The following is a 21898-nucleotide window of genomic DNA, read 5'->3' on the forward strand; positions in this document are numbered from 1 at the left end:
GAAATATCACTTACAAATTAACAAGATTCATGTGGGAGCCAGTAATATTTATAAGATAGATGCCTGGGGTTTTGGGGGGTTTTATTAGGCAAATTAAATTGACTTATCTCTCTTCTATAGGAGTTTTTATATTGCAGGATTTACACACTATGTTCAGATGTATAAAAATTTCTAATAAGTGATGTCATCTGTCTCATGGAACCTCAATCTAGTGGAAAAAAAGAGCAGAAGGGGTGTATTTAGGCCAGTCTGATAAATTCAGAGCAATCCAATAATTTGCTTTAATAGTCTCTTTAGAGGATATTTTCCCTTTTAATTTCAAGTAGTTTTTGTTGTTGTTGTTGTTTGTTTGTTTGTCACACTTTTCAGATGTCAACAGGACATAAACCAGCAGAGCAATTGTAAAAGAAGCAGAGTTGAGAGGTTTGAGTTTGTCTCTGATATCCTTCTGGTGTCTGGAACAAGATTCTTAACGTTTGTCTAGTGGATCTGAGATGAGATATGTGGGTATCTAAAGTTTGCTAATGGTTGTGATCTATTCTCTGCATTTCAGGCAAAGATGGAAAGTCCACTAAACAGATTTCCAATGCAGAGTCACTGCTAGACTGACATCTTGGCTACAGTCTCCCACCAACATTCAGCGAGCTTCTCAGTCTTCTTTAGGAACACAAAGTAACTTTTCAACCCTTTTAAACCCCCTTCTCATTCCACTCCTTTGGTCTAGCCATTACCATACTGATGATTTTTCTTCATTGAATTCTCTTTAGATCACAAGGAAAGTTAGGCAAAGATTTATGACCTTGAGGATATCTCTTCAAAATACAAAGCATATTGTCATGATGGAATTCCAATGATCCTGGATAGTCAGGATGAATGGAAAGAAGCCTTTTGTTTCAGACACTTGAACACACACACACCCCACACCACACATACATACAAACAAATAACAAAACCCACCTTTCCTTGAAGATTTGTTCTTAGCAAAGAATATGTCAGTATTCAAATCAGTATAGTAATACTGCACTTCTGTACTTTTCTGAAAATAAGGAACAGTCTAAATGGCTGTGAAGTTTATTTTGTCTAGAAGTGCAGATATGTGGCAGGTAGTACTTCATCTCAATTGAGATGAATAAAGATTGACTCAGACGTGTAGCAACTCGAGTCGCGGGGGGGCTCTGGTGAGGGTGCGGCGGCGGCACCGGCCGGGAAGATGCCAGGGGCAGGTGACGGCGAAGGCGCCTTCAGTTTCAAGAAGCTGCTGGATCAGTGCGAGAACCAGGAGCTCCAGGCTCCTGGAGGAATTGCCATTCCCCCCGTGTATGGTCAGCTCTTAGCTCTACATCTGCTCCACAATGACATGAATAATGCAAGATATCTTTGGAAGAGGATACCACCTGCTACAAAGTCTGCAATTTCTGAACTTGGGGGAATTTGATCAGTAGCACAGAGAATCTGGCAGAGAGATTTCCCTGGGATCTACACGACCATCAACGCACACCAGTGGTCTGAGACGGTCCAGCCAACCGTGAAGCACTTAGAGATGCAACAAGAAGAAGAGCCTTTGCCTGGTCTCTCAAGCCTACACCTCGGTAATTGCCGCCGACTTCGCGGCCTTTGGGGCTCCCTGTGGGGGAGGCTGTGAAGGGTATATTGGAACAAGGATGGCAGGTTGACTCTCCCACGAGAATGGTCATGCCCAAAACGCCAGTTGCAGGGGTCCTGGATGTGTCCTTTAACAGCTTTATTCCCTTATCAGAGCCTGCCCCAGTGCCCCTAATCCCCAGTGAGCAGCAGTTAGCCAGACTGACCGATTATGTGGCTTTCCTCGAAAACTGGTGTATCCTTCTGAGTCCAAGATCCACCTTCAGAATCCTGTATACTGACAGATATCGAAATGTAAGATTTTATTTTCAATTTATTGGATGGATGAAGCACCTCAGCATTCCTTACTGAGTATGTGATAAAATACATATATAAAGTATATTATTATATATTTTGTCCCTAAACATTATGCTGAATAGTTGTTGAAACAGTTCTCATTTTGTAATATTTGACAATTTGGATGGAGCCCGTCAGTATGATGCAGCTTATATTTCTTAGTGACTGACTTATAAAACAGCTCTCCTGCTTCATGTAGGTCAGTGGCTGTCAGCTGTTTGCCCCTGCCCCAGCGGACAGCACACTCTATGGGCACTGATGGTTGACAGTTGCAGTGATCCCTTTGGCGTTTGAGGAGGACTGTCCCCAGAGACAGTCTCTGAGCTGCCAGGGATTCTGATGCACCCCCTTCCGAGAATATGCTCCTCTTTCTCCTCACCACCTGAATATCACTCTTACAGAATGCTGAAGTGTGGCTGAGGAACAGAAGACTACTTCCTCAGTGAACCAGTTTGTTAACTTCGATTTTTTTCCTGATAGTATGAGTACATCCATTGCTGGCAGTGGAGGGCTTGCCATGAAAATGCAACTATTTAAGACCTTCAGGAGAAATATTAGATGTAATACTCCTTTCAGAAGAAGGGAATATTAGGGTGGAATGCATTATATTGGCAAAGAAGCTATTAAGATAAGTGATCCACTTTGTACAACTGTCTTGCAGCCTACTGGTTGCTTATTTTTATCCTTTGGTTCAAGTTCTGCCTTTTGGAGAAATACCGAACAAGTCTTGCAGTTTTTGCGTGATGCCCTCTGAATATTTGGAGGTGTTTATTGTATCTTCAGGTTAAAAGCACCCCCCCCCGCTTCATTTATTCTGCATTTGTTCAATAAATATTTAATTGAAAAAAAAAGATATGTAGCAACTCAAAACAAAAATTATTATGGGTGACTTTTCCTTATTGAAAAATATGGCTATTAATTACAACCTCCTTTATGCTCCAAATTCATTTACACATACACTTGAAGCTGCTAAAAATTTTTAAGTTCTATTCCTCTCAGGTATTTTTAATCATTTGGAAATGCCTGTCAAGTGGCAGGTAGATGCTGATGATACTCCCAGGAAACAGTAGGACACAGAGACTATTAGATTTAACTATCAATTTGCCGAATCTGAGAAGTGCAGTCACGTACCCTTGCACAAGTCATGGCTACAATTTTGATACATCTTAGAGAACAATTTACATTAGAAGGCAAATAAATTTTTGTTCTGTCTGACAAGCTATTGGGCAACCCTATATAGAATATAAAGTATGAGTGCAAAATGCAAATAGATGTGGATTATTTTATTTCTTTCCCATTTTTTTTTTTTTTTGCTTTAGGCATACTCTTAATGTGCTAAATTATTCATCGCATTTAGTTCTTACAAATTAGTGGAATGGTTGAGATTTGTAAGTCAATTTGTAGATTTTTCAGAAATAAATCCTTTTCAGAACTGGCTAATTCCTACAGGTACAGCTTCCCCAACAGCTTCTTGGGTGGAAGCTATTTTTTTTTTATTCTTTTTATATGTTAGGCTTAGGCTGTTAGCTCGTTGACTTCTTACTGCTCCCTGATGACATTTCCAAATCATGTCTTCTGGTCTCTTTTTCAAATACCCCTGTATAGTGAAGATTCTTCTACCCAGTCTGTCATCTTCTCTCTCTTTTAAGCTGTCAATTTTTGACAATCTTTCAAAACTGAGGACATGAGAATATGGTTCCATTTCTCTTTCTTCATTCTTATCCCTGTTATCTTTATCTGGGTTTTCTCCAGCTACTGGTTCCCTATTTTTTAGGGCATTAGGGCAACATTTTATGATAGTGATCTTCAGTTTTCAATTTATATTGAAAATTGACTCCTGGCCAAGAGCTTGTGATGGGTCTGCTTCGTGGTGGTCTGGTCAGTAATAGTCTTTTATTACAATATGTCAGAGCTTTTCATTGGGTTCAATTTTTAGCTAAATAATCCTCCATTTGTTGTTGGAGTAGTGTGTATCTGGTTGCCAATACATTAGCAGTTGAGTCGAAGAAGTAAATTGAATGTTTGACTCTTCAGCATGCAGTTTTTATTTAGTCTTCCAGCTGCCCCACCTAACCTCTGCTCTCTGCCTGGCTTTCCCATTCAAGAGCCTCCCTGGATCTATCTTAATGGCACTCCAAGTTTTGTTGAGGAGGATGAGGAGCTTCAATTTTGTGACTTCAAAGATAGAGTAAAGAAATCAAATGTTATACTTATTTTACATTTAGATTTATAACCAAACTCCTTGTTTTAGCCCCAGGAATTATCTCAATTTTCTATCATGGCTGATGACTTCAGCATCCCAGCGCTCTATTAGGTGAATTTACACACTCTTGTTTCAGCAAGAATTTTATATTTTACCCCCTACCATCCCACCAATCAGTTATAACTTCTTGGCTTTTTTACTTCCTTGACATATTTTTCTGTTGTCATTTACTCCTGCCCCTTTTCTGTTCATGTATATTTAGAAAAATTTTATTTATATATGATTCATTTCATGGAAATGGGGAGATGACAATGATATTTATGACTAATATGTCATATTTACTAAGAGATTAGCTAATGGTTCAGTAAGTTGTTAATTTGGGGAAATAAAATAATTTTATACTTTCTAGTATATTGTGTATATCACTAGAAAATATCAATATGAACCATAAATAATTATTTGCAAAAATGTTTAAGTATTAATAATGTCATTATTAATGAAATTTTCTACATTAACAATTCTCGAAATATTTAATATACAATTTATGTATTTTAAAAGATTTTTTAGTTATATGCCAAAATATTCCTAAAAATCAAGATTCAGATATTTAAATGTAATTTTCCTGCTTCCAAAATAAAATGTTTTTCTATAAAAATAGAGATATTTTACTCCTGTAAAGTCTAATAAAATGTATTCCTTCAACTTTATAGCCACAATGTTGGTGACAGTAGAAATTTTAGTTTTCAATTATTTTGAAGCAAATTGAGAACAAGAAGTATCATAGAAATTTTAAGTCTGAATGTAGGATTTTTACTTTGGATTTGGATTAGATTAATGAATAAATGTTATTTGAGTTATCACTAAAATACTTCATACAAGTGGCGATTAAAATTACTCTAGTTATGAATGAATTTCTTACTAAAAGCATGACTCAGTTCTTATACTTTAAGACACCCTGCTGTATCAATTGAAGCATTTATGTCACTTACTCATCATTCCAGATGCTAAATATGCTACTTGTAATGAAAAGAAAAACAAAACTTTATTTTCTTGATCATCATTCTTCTATTTCATAAAAACAAACATCATCTGAAACCCAATGCTACTTGTATATTTTACAGGGGATCATATAAAGTATATTTTATATATCCAAACAATCTCTACATTACTCTCTTTGGGATACATTTCTCATTAAAATGATTTAAATATAAAGTTTATTCTCCAGGAGATATCAAGATTACTTCACTTTACATATTTATAAAGTAAAAAAGTGAAAAAATTCAAATCTGGAATGTGGGTTCTTATGAATTACATCTCTGTGAGTTTGTTCTCAGGTCCCCTCAACACTAAACCCTAGGATCTATAATTTTATAACTAGAAGCCAACGTGAGCAATGAATCAAGTTTAAAATCCATTAGTCCTGAAAACAATTCTAAATGATGGCTTCATCAGAAAGAAAAGATCAAGATATAGTTTTGTTACAGCCATTGGGAACAAGAGAAAAGCTAGTTCCCAAGCCCTGAAGAGAGATAAAGCAACATGTTTGCTGTGGATTCTTTCAGTTTCCCTTAGGAAAGAATAACTACTCTAAGCTACCCCTTTCTGGTGAGTTTTAATGGGAAGGAGTACAAATAGAGTATACCCAGGAAAGCCCTGTGTAAAGTGACAGAAATTGAACTTATGTTACACTTAGGGCACTCTCATTCCTCACTTAAGGCACTTCAAGTGAAAAACTGACAGGTGAGAGCATGTCTTTGTTAGGATATAAAATCCACTGTAATGACAAAAAGGAAACTTGCAGTATTTGCCTTACTTGAAGAAGAAATTCTTGAACATGAAAGATGAAAATTCTAGCTAATACTTTGATTCTTAAATATTCTTGGAGACTATAAAATGTAAGATAAAGTTATTCCACGCAGTTCCTAACTTAATGCAACAAAAAGCTTCTAAGAGAAGTTTATGGATAGTAAATGATACACATACAGATAGTGGCCTAAGATTGTAATGATTTTAGGGAAAGCAACATGTATATTGTCAAGCATTAATAATCATTAAAAAATAACTAAGGTAACTCTCTCCTTAGGTTAGGATTACAAAAGACAACGAAAGAGAATGTATTTTCTAGTAAATATATTCCATTTATTTTATGTCTAAGCAGCATGTGAGAGCAGGAATGGCAGATATATAGTCGCAGTGCAGGGATAGAGAGAGAGAAGACAGATATATACTTTTGAGTCTTAATCTTGTGCCTTAAGTGAAAAGTATCCCCAGCCAATATAATAAACCCACTGAATAGATTAGTTTTTTGTCTAGTAGGAGGTTGTGCAATAGAAAGAATGCATTGCTGTTAATATTTATATAATCCCAAACTGCTGAATCTCCATCACTGACTTAAAGAAATAGAAGGAAAATTCTTACCATACATTCCTTTTATAACACCTTTATTTCTAAGGCAAAACAGCCCCCTTAATTGGGAATAATTTTGTAAGGAAAAGGAGACTGGACAATTAAGAAAATGAAATTCTCACTTATGTATGTGAAATTCTCACTTATGTTAGTGAAGATATCCTAAGCATTTCATAATTTTTATGTTTCAAAAGGAAATATTTAAAATAGACATTCAAAATTTGCCTTAACAATAACTTGATGATAAAGGCAATGTTATTATGATTAAAATAGACATTCAAAATTTGCCTTAACAATAACTTGATGATAAAGGCAATGTTATTATGATTAAATTTAATGAATACTGAACTATTTGCAATAAAACCTGAAAATAACATAAAGGTGTCCCAATGTATAATCAAGCATTTTTCCAGGAGATAATCTGGCAATAATTCAGAGTAGAAATGATAAAAAAGCAATTGTAGAAATATTATTTAATTCCATCTGCTTATGATTAAAATAAACTTAAATCTCTTTATGTTCTTCATCTTAAGCAAATGTGCAGTTGCTACAGTTGCAGAGTAGCTTCAATTTAGTTTACATATTTTAAAAGTGTAGCATGACCATCAAGAAATCCCCACTGGTTCATGTTTGTACAGAGTTACCAAAACAATTCTTTCTTCCAAATATACTCAGAATCATTGCATGAGACAACTCATCATGTGTTGGAAAAAGTCATTTATTCGTGTGGATGTTATTTAGCCTACTGCAGTACCACATTCAATGATTATGTGATCAAACCAAGCCAACTGTATGTGTGCAGGTACACCTCTCCCGATTTTATAGATTATATTTAAAGCCAGGTAGCATATGAATGAAAAATTTATCTGATTTACTAGGTAATATATAGCTCTATGAGTCTAAAAGTTAATGGTTGCACACCCAAAGATAAATGCACTATCTTTATTCAATTCCTATTGGTCCCCATATGTTGTTTTGCTCTATCTTTCTATATATTAATTCAGGCCACTGGAGACCTTGCCCCAGACAAGAGGTGGCCAGTTTTTTCTACTCTTAATTAATTAAGTTCTCTACTTCTCAGTATTTTTTCCAAATCTGGCTCAGTCTCACTTACTGAAGAATTCTGCTTTCTTCATAAGTCTCTGCGGGGAAAAGATATTTCTGTCATCAGTGGGGGAAACCATTTATAACACAGGGAACAGAATGGCCAGAATAGGTCAGAGAGACTTTCAAAAGGCTAGTAGAAGTTTACTTTGTGCATATTTTAAAAAGCAGAAAATTAGACTACAATTCGAATTTGGAAAAATAAATGTAGATCTTATGATAGAGCTTAGTAGATAACCAAGTCTTAAAACACTTAAAATGATCCTACATGTTTTAACTTTCCCACTTTAGAAGGCATAACTATATTTTTATTTCTTCCTACTGTATTGGTTTGCTTTATGGTACTGGATATACGTGTTAATAAAAACAAATAGCCTTGTTTACTATGGTGAAACACTTTCTGCAGTCAGACTTGTTGATCAATTTTCTGGCTAGTACCTTTGTACACTAATACTTTTTACACTAGTAATTTTTCTAACACTAGTACTATGTATGTTAGAGGAAATAGACGACAGAATTTTCTGAAGACTAATTCTTCATTGTAAAATGAGGCTTATTAAGTTTTCCCATAGGTTTATTCTGGTAATTTATGGTCTGAACAAAAGGCTTGGAGCTAATTATATGCATTTTGTGAACATGACAGATTTAATGATGTGAGTACCACATGTTTCTAGTTGCTACCATGAATTTGAGTGTGGTGTGCTTTCTATGCTGATCTGTGCTCCTATAGATGCTGACTATAGACTGAGGAAAAGTGAATCCACTTAAGTAATTCCTGAAGTCTGGAACATCAGTAAATGAAGAAAATTATTTTGCATATAAATTCATATCAAGTGCCTTGTATTTTTTAATATGACTGGGATGAACTAAGGAAAATGCTTCTAATATCCCTTCTGAATAAAACAATGCCTTTGCATGAAAGATTGTACATAGCATTGTTATAAATATTTCACATTTTACAAAATATATTGCCAGTGGCAACCATCCAAAATACCTATGAATATTTTAAATCATAGTTTGAGTTATCATTATGATTTTAAATAAAACACACACATTCACTTACACACAGACAAACAAAACTGAGGCAAAGGAGATTTGTTCAATGTCCATAATGTGCCTGCCACTTGACATGCATTATTTTATAGAATCTTCACAATAATATGGAGGTGGGTAAAATACATTTCTTACTTTGTATATCAGAAAATAGAGGCTCACAAATATTAAGTCATATGATGCATTTGCAGAGATTACTGGGAGCCTTGGTATTCAAACAAACACCAGTCTCATAACTACTGTGTCAAACTGCACCACTCTCATACATTGTCATTGCTCAATCAAAGTCATTAAGCTTTTCTTCACTCACAAGGGGCTGGGGATGTTCTTTGAGATTATTCAACTTAGTTGAAAGTCAATTTATTTATCATGAACTATAATGTTGATCTAGATATTGTCATGATATTTAAGGCAACAACTTGAAAGGAATTTATTCAAGTGACTTAGATATTGTTGAGAGCAGCCTCTAAAACCAAGTGCATTTTTACATGAATGCCATTCCAGGACTGGTCAGGAAAACATGCACTTTGTGTACTGCCACTGTCACTTCCTCTTTTGTCATTCCATCTTGGTTAAGTCTCCTTGTGACTTTTTCGGATCATCTCTGAGTGTTTTCCTCATCTGGCACCTTTTAACCCACTGGTGCTAAAGATTTAGCTGGTTTATTGATCTGTAGCATTTTTGTTTTTAAAGTCACTTATTGAATGGCTTCTTTGTTCTTCAATTGCTTTTTGAGTGAATTTATTCCATATCACAGATATAATGCAGCCTTTTACCTGAAGTATAAGGCCTTTTAGATAACCCTTCTATCTAGTAATAAACTGTAATTTCAGTTTAACTACACCAGCCTCAAATATCTGAAAACAAGCTCAGTTAGGGCTTATGTTATTTTTTCCATTGTTGAATTAATTTCCCATAGTCATTTTCTTTTCATAGTCTTTTATTTGTTCTGTGATACCTATGCTACTAAGGATACTAATGGGGAAGATGGCAGATTCAAAGTGACAGGAAAAGATAACTTAGTAAAAGGACTATTTACCAAAGGATTACACAGATGACAAGGGAATGAGAAGCATGCAACAGTAGAAAGCTGCTACTAACCCCAGGCTAGAGAGAAAAGGGGAAAAAATGGTGTTGTCAGATCCCTAGATAACTAGAACAGTAGCACAAGAGGAGCAGGCCAGAAGGAACTTAGGCTATAGAAGCTGGAAGCCAAAGTTAGGGACATGTCAGGGCTCTCTGGCATTTTGAAAGTTTCTGTTTTTCATTGGCTGAAAGTAGCTCAGAATTTGAAGGTAAATGAGCCCATGAAATATTGGTTACAAATATTAGTCTTTTGTAGCACAGATCAGGACAGCAAAGATGAGAATTTGGATAGAAGGGGGTGGTAATGTAAAAGAGCCAAATTAATACACAAATGTGTATCTCAACTCCAATCTCTTCTATGAATTCCAGACTTCTCTATTTAATGGTTTACTAGATATTTCCATTCAGACTCCAAATAGTCATCTGTGGTATGCAAAATCTAAAATGATTCCTAAGATTGCTACTCCCTGGCGAATATGCTCTGATTAACCATCTCTCCTGTGGACAGACTTGTGAGTGTGATGGGATAATTACTCTCTTAATTAGGTTATTTTGTATTGTCAGGATGATGGGTCGTCACTTTATGATTTTATTACTTAATGTAGGATTCCTTGGTAGCTGAGTAGAGGGATTCTCCTTTTGGCCTTTAAGAAGCAACTGCCCTGTTAAGGAGAAAACCCACCAGCATGGGGCAGCATGTAGGTACTCGGTGTTGAGAACAGACCTGGGTTAACAGCTAGCAGGAAAGCCAAAGTGGAGTCCTACAGCTTTAAGGAGGCAAATCTTGCCAATGGCCTGCATAAATCTTTAAGAAAATGCTGTGCTGCAGATGAGAGTCCCAGGGTGCTGGACACTTTGTGATATTAGCTGCTTCTCTCTGAGCGGAGAATTCTGTTAAGTCAAGGCCAGACTTCTGACCACAGGAAATAAATGGTTGATGTCTAAGCTGTTAACTTTGCCGCACATCACTAACATCCAGTAATATGTAACACATTGAAAGTAACCTTCTGACTCCCCACTCTTAAATATCATTATATGCTCCTCTCCATTATTCTCAGGAAATGGTGACTATATTTCAGTGCAATGAGGTTCCAAAATTGTATTTATCTTTGATTTTACTCAATATTTTATATCTTAAAAAGTTCATCTATAAATCCTGTTGGCTCTATCTTCAAAATATGTTCATAATGCCAACATTTCTTACCTCTTTGACCACCACTTGTGTTGACCACCACTTCATTTCTTCTTTGAATTAGTTCAAAAACTTCCAAAGTGGTTTGCCTGCTTTCATACGTACCCACCAAAATTTATTCCCCACAGTAGTCACAATAATATGTATAAAATATAAATTGAGAGACATCTCTGTTGAAAACTTCACAGGAGCATCCACTTTCAGAAACAAAACAAAACAACAAGGTCCAAGGTCCTTTCAATGGTCCATGGACATCAAAGTGGAATCTCTAGTTCACAAACTGTTGCTTCCTGTGTATGCTGTCTTCATGAATAGAATACAGCTTTTATAACTTTTATTGTTTATTCTATTATGTTTGATATCATATTTATTGAAATTCATTTTTTTTTAATTTATGATAGTCACACAGAGAGAGAGAGAGAGGCAGAGACACAGGCAGAGGGAGAAGCAGGCTCCATGCACCGGGAGCCGGACGTGGGACTCGATCCTGGGTCTCCAGCATCGCGCTCTGGGCCAAAGGCAGGCGCCAAACCGCTGAGCCACCCAGGGATCCCTTGAAATTCATTTTTATGTTGACTTTAATATTAAAAAGTTGGGTGCATTTGGTAAATCTTCTACATTTAAACTTATGTTTCTAGAAAATAATTTGTGTTTTATAAAGAATATTGGCTGTGACAAAATGTAAATCAAAAAAGGAACCCCATTTTTTAATTTTAACCAAAGATAGTTTAAGAACATCTCTGATTCCCTATCACCATGTTCCTTGCTCACTTTGCTCCAGGCTTAGTAGCTCCTGGATATTCCTCAAATCCTCCAAAGGCATTCCAATTTCTAGTCCCTCTGCCTGAAATACTTTTGTTCCAGATATCCATAGGGCTTAATTTACTTACTTTATTCAGGTCCCTATTGAAATATTACCTCATTGGGATACCTGGGTGGCTTAGCGGTTGAGTGTCTGCCTTTGGTTCAGGGCATGATTCTGGAGTCCTGGGATTGAGTCCCAGGGAGGCTCCCTGCGTGGATCTGCTTCTCCCTCTGCCCGAGTCTCTGTCTCTCTCTCTCTCTCTCTGTCTCTCATGAATAAATAAATAAAATCTTTAAAAAAATATATCACCTCAAAGGTGTTTTTAAAGATCACCTTATCTATCATTAACTCTAAAAACTTACAGTTCCCTTCCCCTTGGCAATTCCTATCCTCTTATATGATATTCTTTATTTAAAGATATATTAACATTATGTGTATGGGTATGTTTTCATAAATTTATTCATCCTTATATAAATATGTATGTATATATAAATATATATATATAAGTCTATATTAGTTTCCTATTGGTGCTCTAACAAATTACCACATAGTGGCTTAAAGTTATTTTGATATGTTAATATGTCAGGCCAAGGCTTAGGACATGTACACCTTTGGGTGGCAACTATACTGTCTACTATAATATGTACATATACAAGTATGATTATTATTTATTTTTCACCTAAAAGATTATGATTGTGAATTTATTGTAACTGGAACTTTGTGTCATCAATGCTTAGAACATTTCATGGCATGTTTTGCTAGTGTATTAGTTCAAGCCCATATAAACAAATTTGATGAGATTATATATATATTTTTAAAGATTTTATTTATTTATTCATGAGAAACAGAGAGAGAGAGAGAGAGGCAGAGATACAGGCAGAGAGAGAGAGAAGCAGGCTCTATGCAGGGAGCCCGATGCGGGACTCAATCCTGGATCCCAGGATCATGACCTGACCCAAAGGAAGACTCTCAGCCATTGAGCCACCCAGGTGTCCTGAGATTATATTTTATATAATCAACAGTGTGTGTGTGTGTGTGTGTGTGTGTATGTGTGTGTCTGTATCTCTCAAAAGAAGCAATGACAGAAGCTTAAAGCTTAAAGGTAACTAAATTCAAACACACACATTTCCCTTGAATACCTCGTGCAGATTCTAAATATTTATCAATTAATTTCACATTCTTATTTCATAAACAATAAAAAAGAGGTCAGCTGGTAAGATAATTTAATGTCTTTTTAGATATGTTTAAGCTTATTCAGAGGACTAATTCACTCGTAATTTTAAATCATTAATACAAAAAATGTTTTTACTTAGTTTAATCAATAAATCTTAATTTCTATGATAATGCTAAAAATTAATAGCCTACAGTAATTCGAACGGCATGTATAAAGAGTTAATATAGGTATTAGAGACATCCTACTTCTCTCCCTGTACTACTAGTTATTTAGTTGTAGGTAGAATGAATACTAAGTTCTACATTTTCCAGAAAAGAAAATTTCGCTCTTCTTCTAAGAAAAGATCGCTATGTGTATATAAGAACTGAGAAGATCTCTTCTATTAAAGAACAAGGAACACTGGTTTGACAGAACATTTTTCATTAGTAATAGAAGCCACTTAGAAGTAGTTAGCCTGTTATTAGTGCTTATTTTCCTATGTCAATCAATTTTTGAATTTTCCTATACTGATATGATAATAAAACAAATTCTTTTTATGCAGAGTAGTTGTTAAGCAGATTCTTCACTGAGGTTTCACATGATTACTTGTGAAACCAATTACAAAAGAAAAAAAGGATTCTGTATGTTGGCAAATTGAACACCAATAAAAAATAAATTTATTATTTAAAAAAAGGATAATTTTAGAAAGTTTATTTACTTCCTAAATTGTGTACTTTAGCTAATTTCTAAAGTAATACCAAATGTCCTTTCAATTGGGCAACTCAAAGTTCTAAAACTTCCATATTTTTTTCAAAACTGTATATGCAATAATGATGGCAAAGTCAACCATATCTGAAAATATTTTTCTTTGTATTACCTAGTGAAATGTGTCTCTACCTTTTCCTCTGTTGATAAACACACTAAAACAAATTCATATTTGTAATTATTTCACTTCTTTCTTATACATGTTTTAATTGTATTTTTCTGTATTTTTGCTTTTGTATTAGGAGAATAAGTTGATATGCTAGTAAATATATGTTAAATGTTCCAATTTTTAATGGTCAACACTCAGCTGTCAGTTTGTGTTTAGCTAAGAAAAAAGGTTGAATTTTGGTTGCTAGCAAAAGTTTTTTCAAAATATATTTTTCTCTACCTCTTTAAATTCTATCAATTAAGCCTCTTCCTTAGGTATGAAAACATTTATTGTCATTGATATGCATTTAGGAATTCTAATAAAATACACATGGTACTGGGCCAGTTGACTGGAATAAATAATACCTTGAGCTTAATCCATGGAATGCTTTAGCAAACATTTCCTCTGGGCATAAAGGAAAGGGAAAAATTCCTTTTTTCCAACAACAGCCAGACACTGTGCTAGTACAGCTGAACAGGCATAAATCAAACAGACAAACACTTTGTTTTTATGGAGCTCTGTCCAACTGGGGGAGATACCATAAATAGGAAATATGCCTTATGTCAAGTGGGGATAACTGCTATGAGACGGAACAAATGAGAGTAAAGGACCAGAAAGTGATGATGATGGAAGAATGTCCTTCCATATAAAAAAGAGAAGGTCTATCATTGAAAGTGAGATGTAAGCAGAGGTTGAAAGAAGTAAGATGCACAGGTGTGTGGGGAAGCAGCTCTCCAGACAAGAGAAAATAAAAATGTTACAGAAGAAAAATAAAGATCCTTTTCGATTTTTATTTTTTAATCCCTGGAAAAGTGTTTCCCTGATATGAATAAAATTAGGGGAAGATTTGTAGTAATACATAATAAGGACATCAAGATTATTTTAGCAGAGGTGTCTGACTAATATTAGGTTGCAGCAGAAATGACTCGGACAAAGGTCAGCCTCAACTGAATATCCAGTGAATGCTTATCTGAGGAAAGTCAGAGAACTTGGGTATGTTCTCAGAGAATTTTCCAAAGTATAGATATGAACACTAAAGCTGCTTAGGATTCTATTTCTCTGACCTTTTATGACAGCTGTTACCTATACTCCTAGGAATGTACTTCCCATTTTGTTAAGCAGGACAAAGTTCTCACTGACACATTTTCCTCTAAAAATGCTGTTTATTTCCTGACTTATTTTATCCATATGTCCAGAGAGTCTAATTACTAGTGGCTCAATTTTTAAATTTAATTTAGCAAGACAGGTTTGTTAAATCAGGTTCATTCTCTTGAGTCATGACATAATATTCAAGACAATGCTATCTCTGATTTGATACATTATATTGCTACAGCTTTCCACTTACCTTTTCCTCTTCTAAAGGAAAAGAAGAAATATAAAAATATACTGTATAAAAATCCCCCGTTGGCTGACTGACACATGCTTCTTTTTTTCCTGTCCTTGCCTCTTACATAAAATTCTCAGAATTATATTGAACTTGATAGAATTTTTTTTATCCTTAGTTTGTGTTCCAGTACATTCAACAAATTGCCGGAAACCAATACATGTGCATTAGTGAGTAGTTAACACACCATCTAAAGTACTATAGTGAGTGCATACTCTAAAGCATGCATCATACAGTAATGTTTCTTGAGCACTCTCATTCTTCTTGTCTCTGAATGTTGGCAGTCTGATAAATGTTTCTGCCTGTCTCCTTCTGGGGGTGACAGAAAAATATATAGACAATCAAAATCCAGTATAATGTATGTTTTTCTATGTTACAAGATGTTACACGCAGATTTAGTGTTGACTATGGGATCCTAGACTTCAGAACTATTGTTATAAGAAACTCATAGTTGAAATGGGTTCAAGATTTCATGTTGAAAGATCTTGAACTCATCTCCTTCCATGGACACTCTGAATCTACTACTATTTATGGAACAACTTCCTTTAGAAAAAAAAAACAACTGTACAAATTAGCTGAGTGACCCTTTCATATAAGGTAAGTGAGAAGGAAACCATGTCAAAGCAGGTAGGAAAGGCTAAGACACAGCCTTACCACAAACCCCAGCATGGAAACCCACTATCAGAAGGGAACTTAAAACCTGGAGCTTTCCCTGAGGAGTGAAGAGTTTAAACCCCACATTGGAAACCTCAACTTTTAAGACCTGCATCTGAAAGATGAGCCCACAAAACATCTACCTTTGAAAGCCAACAGGCCTCACATCACAAGACCCATAAGGCTATAGCAAACTGAGAAATTCTTAAAGGGATTTTGCATGGACTCTCCCACCTCAGGAGGAGCCATTTGAAAAGCCATTTTCTCTGAAAGAGACCTGTTTTTCTGACCTTAAAACATTACCTTGAGAAGCAGACATGTAACTTAACACAAAAGGAATCTGCTGAGACTCTACAGGATTAAATATGAGCAGACACCATCTTTGTACTCCCCATCCATTTCACTCTAATGGAGAGCACATTTTTTTTTTTCAAATTCTATACATTTTAACTCCCTATTGAGCTCCATCTTTGTACTCTTCTTCTGCCATGCACTAGAACACTATCATCTCCTGGAAGAAGGTTTTTCACATGCCTGGTAGCCCTGTTTTTGTTTACTGCTCTGGTATTTACCACTGCAACCTAGTGGATACCACTTAATCAGTTGGTTCTGGTGGCCAAGGTCCAGGGCTCCTGGGTCCAGAAGACTATAACCAATGGAGAAAGAGTTCTTAACTGACATCATCCCCAGGGCATAGCAAGAGACAATTCCCTGAGTAGCGCAGGCTTAGGAATAGGCTTCTAATTAAACATCAAAGGGCCAATTGTAATCTTTTCCCGGGGCCTCAGAAGGCAAGCAGTATTTATGCTTTGCCTCTGCTGAGCTCCAATGAAATTGTATATCCTAGAAGGAAGCTTTTACATGTATCTGGTGTCTTAGGTTTTACATCTAGTGCCTTAGTTTTTTGTGACTAGTACCAGGAAAACATACCTTGATTAGCTCTGGTGACCAGCAAGGCATGTTCCTGGGTCCCATGGAACTGTAAAAAACAAACAAACAAACAAACAAACAAACAAACAAAAACCAGAGAGGCAGTCTTAGCTGGCTACTAACCCCAGGACACAGTACAAATAACAAACCAAAGCAAGATCCAGTCTATAGTTGCTTATCATAGAGCTTTGAACTGATGATCAGGTTTCTGATTTGTACATATCCAGGGGCCTTGACATGCCTTCCAGGAACAGAATCTGCCTCACTCCAGGCAAATGATATCTCCCAAAAAGTATCTAAAAAGGAGCTATACACTTGCTTAGAGCCTTAATTTTTTTTTTAAACTGCTATGCAGGACACTTCTAGGTCACTTGGCACTGGTAACCAGCAAGATTTATGCTTGCAGTCACAAAGGACTGTATATATTGTCTACTATACAAGCTGATGCCTAAGAGTCTGACTTTCAATCATCCCGAATCTAAAAGTTGATTGATATTCCAGTGTCTTTGGGACACTGGCAGTTCCTGGCACAACCAACCCTGGCACTATGGGAGTGACTAAAAATAAAATAAGTTCATTGGAAAATCACAAAGCATTGAAAACAACAAAGAGCTAGGGCAGTATGATATAATAAGGTTCATCTCTTACACATGGTCAACCTCCAAGAGTGGGAGAGGTGACAATTTTATCTCATGCATAGAAACCAAAACAGAGAGTTAAGGAAAGTGAAAATAGGAATATGTTTCAAAGGAAAGGACAAGATAAAGTCTCTGAAAAAGTCTTAATGAAAGAGATGTTATTTATCTGATAAAGAACTCAAAAGAGAGGTCATAATGATATCACTGGGCTCAAGAGAAGAAAAGATAAACACAGTGAAAACTACAATGAAGAGACAAAAAAAAAGTACCAAATAGAAGTCACAGAACTGAAGAATACAATAAGTGAATTGAAAAATGCAATAAAGGTGTTCATATGTAGACTAGATAAAGCAGAAGGAAGGATGGTGAACTCAAAGACAGGGAAGTGGAATTCATTTACACAGAATAGAAAAAAAAAAAGAAAGGAAAGGAAAAAGATTAAAAAAAATTAAAAATGCAAGAACAGTTTAAGGGACTTATGGAAAATAGCAAGTGGAACAATATTCACATTGTAAAGATCTAGGTGGAGACAAGAAGGAGCAAAGGGAATTAGTTAAAAAAAATAATGGCTGAAAAATTCCCTAATCTGGGAAAGAAACAGTCGTTGAGATCCAGGAACCCCAAAGAGACCTACAGAATTGGAATCCAAAGAGATCCACTCCAAGACATACTTTAATTAAAATGTAAAAAGTTCAAGACAGGAGAGAATCTTAAAAGCAGCAAGAGAAAAACAACTTGCTATTTACAAAGAAACTCATAACATTATCAACAGATTTTTCAGCAGAAACTTTGCAGGCATACGGAGCAGCATTATGCTGCTGAAAGAAGCAGCATAGTGCTGAAAGAAGAGAAAAAAGAAGAAAACAAACAAAAAACCCAGAAAACTCCCAACTTTGAATACTCTACCTGGCAAAGTTGTAATTCAGAATTGTTGGAAAGATAGTTTTCCAGACCAGCAAAACCTAAAGCAGTTTATTACCACTAAACTGGCCTTACATGAAATGTAGACTTATTTAAGTTGAAACAAAGGGTGTTAACTGATAATAGAAAAATATATGAAATATATAAAAGTATATAATCTCATTGGTAAAGGTAAATATATAATAAAATTCAGAATAATCTAATGTTGTAGAGGTGGTGAATTAATCACTTATAAAGTAGTAGGAATAGTAAAAGACAAAAGTAGCAAAAATACAGGTACTCTAATTTGTTAAGGGACATATAAGATAAAAATATGTAAATCGCAATACAAAAACATAAAAGGAAGAAGTAAAAAAGTAGAGCTTTTAAATTTAAGTAAAGCATTTAAAATTAAGTTTTTAGCAACTAAAATAAATTATCATAAATAAAGTTGTTATATGTAAGTTTCATGGTAATTGCAAAGCAAAAAATATAATATAAAGAGAAAGGAATTTATACCAACCATTTTGGAAAATCAACAAATTACAAAGAGAACAAAAGAAGAAGAAAGGAACAGAAAAACTACACAACAGCCAAAAAACAGTTAATAAAATGGCAATGAGTGTAAATGGACTAAGTTAAATTCTCCAATCAAAATACATAGAGTGGCTGAATGCATCAAAACAAAAACAAGATCCAGCCACATGCTTTCTATGAAAGACTCACTTAAAATGTAAGGATACTTTAAACTGAAAGTTCAAGGATGGAAAAATACAATACAATAATACAAAATAATGCATACAGGGCAGCCCCTGTGGCTCAGCAGTTTAGCATGAGGCATGATCAGCCCAAGGCATGATCCTGGGATTGAGTCCCACGTCAGGCTCCCTGCATGGAGCCTGCTTCTCCCTCTGCCTGTGTCTCTGCCTCTCTCTCTCTCTCTCTCTCTCTGTCTCATGAATAAATAAATAAAATCTTAAAAAATCTTATAAAATAATGCATACAACAATCCATACAATACATGCATACAATAATGATAGTAATACAATAATATGAGGGGACTTTAAAAACTATTTCTTCAATAGATTTGTCATCCAGACAAAAAAACAATAAGGAAATATCAGCCTTGAACAACACATTAGACCAGATGGACTTAGATAGATATAGAATATCCCATCCAAAAGCAAGAGAATACATATTCTGAGACGTATGTGAAACATTCTCCAAGATAGATCATACACTAGGCCACAAAACAAGAGCTTGAAATCACATTAAGCATCTCTTCTAACCACAATGATATGAAATTAGAAATTACATAAAGAAAACTTGAAAACTAACAACTATGTGGAGATTGAACAACATGCTAATGTACAAACAATGAGTTAAAAAAAAGAATGAAATAGAAAAAAATACCTTTAGATAAATGAAAATACAACATAAGAAAATTTATGGGACACAGCGAAAACAGTTATAGGAGGGAAGTTCATAGTGATAAATGCCTACATAAAACAAAAACGAAACAGAAAGAACTTAGACCATCCAACTTTATGCATCATGGAACTAGAAAAAGAACAAATGAAACCCAAATTTAATAGAAGGAAAAAAATAACAGAGATCAGAGTAGGAATAAATGAAATAGAGGACAAAATGACAATAGAAATGATCAATAAAACTAGTAACTAGCTCTTTGAAAAGACAAATACAATTGACAAACTTTTAGCTAGAAACACTATCATAGAAAGAGATATGTCTAGAAAATATCATGAATGAAATAGAATACATTACCACTGATTTACACTGATACTACAGAAATACAAGGGATCTGAATAGTGCACTATGAAAAATTATATTCCAAAAACTTTACAACCCAGAAAAACTGGTTAGATTTCTGGATACAAACAATTTTCTAAGACTGAATCATGAAGAAATATAAATTCTTAATAGATCAATTGACCAGTGAGATCGAATCAGTTATTATAAACATCTCAACAAACAAAAAGTTCAGGACCAGACAGCTTTATTAGCAAAATTTACCAAATATTTAAAGAGTAATTAACACCATTTCTTCTCAGACTCTTCCAAAGAATAGAAGTCTCTGCCAAACTCATTTTATGAATTTACCTGAACTGATAGCAAAACCAGTCAAGTATGCCACAAAAAAAGATAATTTTATGCCAATATCCCAATTGAACATAGATTCAAAAATCCTCAATAACAGCAAACTGAATTATTAAAAGGATCATACACCATGATCAAGTGAAGTTTATTCCAGAGATTCAAGGATGGGTCACATCTACAAATCAATCAACTTGAAACACCATAGTAATAAAGGATAAAAATAACATCTCAATAGATGCAGTAAAAGCATTTCACAAAACTCAACATCCTTTTATGATAAAAATTCTCAGTGCAGTTGTTATAGAGGGAGCATACCTCAACATAGCAAAGGTCACATATGACAAGCCCAGATCTAGCATCATACTTAATAGTGAAAAGCTGAACTTTTCCTCTAAGATCAGGAACATGACAAGGATGTTAACTCTAGAAATGGAAGTGTCTAACAATGGAAGAATAGTTAAGAATGGTTAAGAGAATGTCATATAATATATTTACAGTGGCATATTATTCAACCATAAAAAAGGAAATCTTGCCATATGTGACAACATGGATGGAACTTGAGGGCATTATGCTAGTAAAATGAGTCAGAAAGAGAAAGACATGTAATGTATGATTTCACTTAGATGTGGAATCTATGAGAAGAAAAAACCGAAAAATGTCAACAATGACAAAATGGGCTCGTGGCTAGAGAGGGCAGATTTGTGGTTACCAAGGCATAAGGAAGGGGAAGCAAATGAGGAAGGGGGTTTAAGAGTACTAACTTCCAGGTATAAAACAAATAAGTCATGGAGATACAATGTGCAACAAGGTGACCATAGTTGTTAACACTGCAGTGTATATCTGAAAGTTGTTAAGAAAGTAAATCTTAAAAGTTTTCATCACAAGAAAAAAATTTGTTACTATTTATAGTTATGAATGTAATCAGATTTATTGTAGTGATAATTTCCCAGTATATACAAATATCAAATCATTATTTACCTGAAACTAATATTATATGTCCATATAACTAGATAAAAAGACTATTATAATTAGACGACAACTTTGAAGAGTCTTAAGAAGGAGATGGATGTATTTTTTGCACATGAGAAATGTGACTAAGAATAACACAGAAAATATTATGGAAAATAAAATTATTGATCTTTGACTCTTTATTTCTCATTAATCCATACCCTTTACCATATGAGTTCACAATTACTCTCACTAGAAGCAGAGTATACTTCCCCATCCTTGGCTTTTGTCTTAGCAATATTACTTTCTTTGCCATTTGGGTGATCAGTGGACTTTCCAATAAATAAAGACATTGAACAAGATGAATGTGAAAGCACTAAGTGCAAAATGGTACAAAATGTATTCAGTTTTTCTCTTACTCAGTCACAAATGTTAAAAATATATATGTTAAAAATACATATATTTTAATACAT

The 21898-nt window shown here is 34.8% G+C and overlaps 1 pseudogene; it reads left to right on the top strand.

Annotated features, from left to right (window-relative positions):
• The first annotated feature begins 1237 nt into the window (after positions 1-1237).
• Positions 1238-2080, top strand: LOC112661677 (COP9 signalosome complex subunit 8-like; annotated as a pseudogene).
• Positions 2081-21898: the final 19818 nt, after the last annotated feature.

Source organism: Canis lupus, chromosome 31 (genome assembly GCF_003254725.2).
Source record: "Canis lupus dingo isolate Sandy chromosome 31, ASM325472v2, whole genome shotgun sequence".
NCBI lineage: Eukaryota > Metazoa > Chordata > Mammalia > Carnivora > Canidae > Canis > Canis lupus.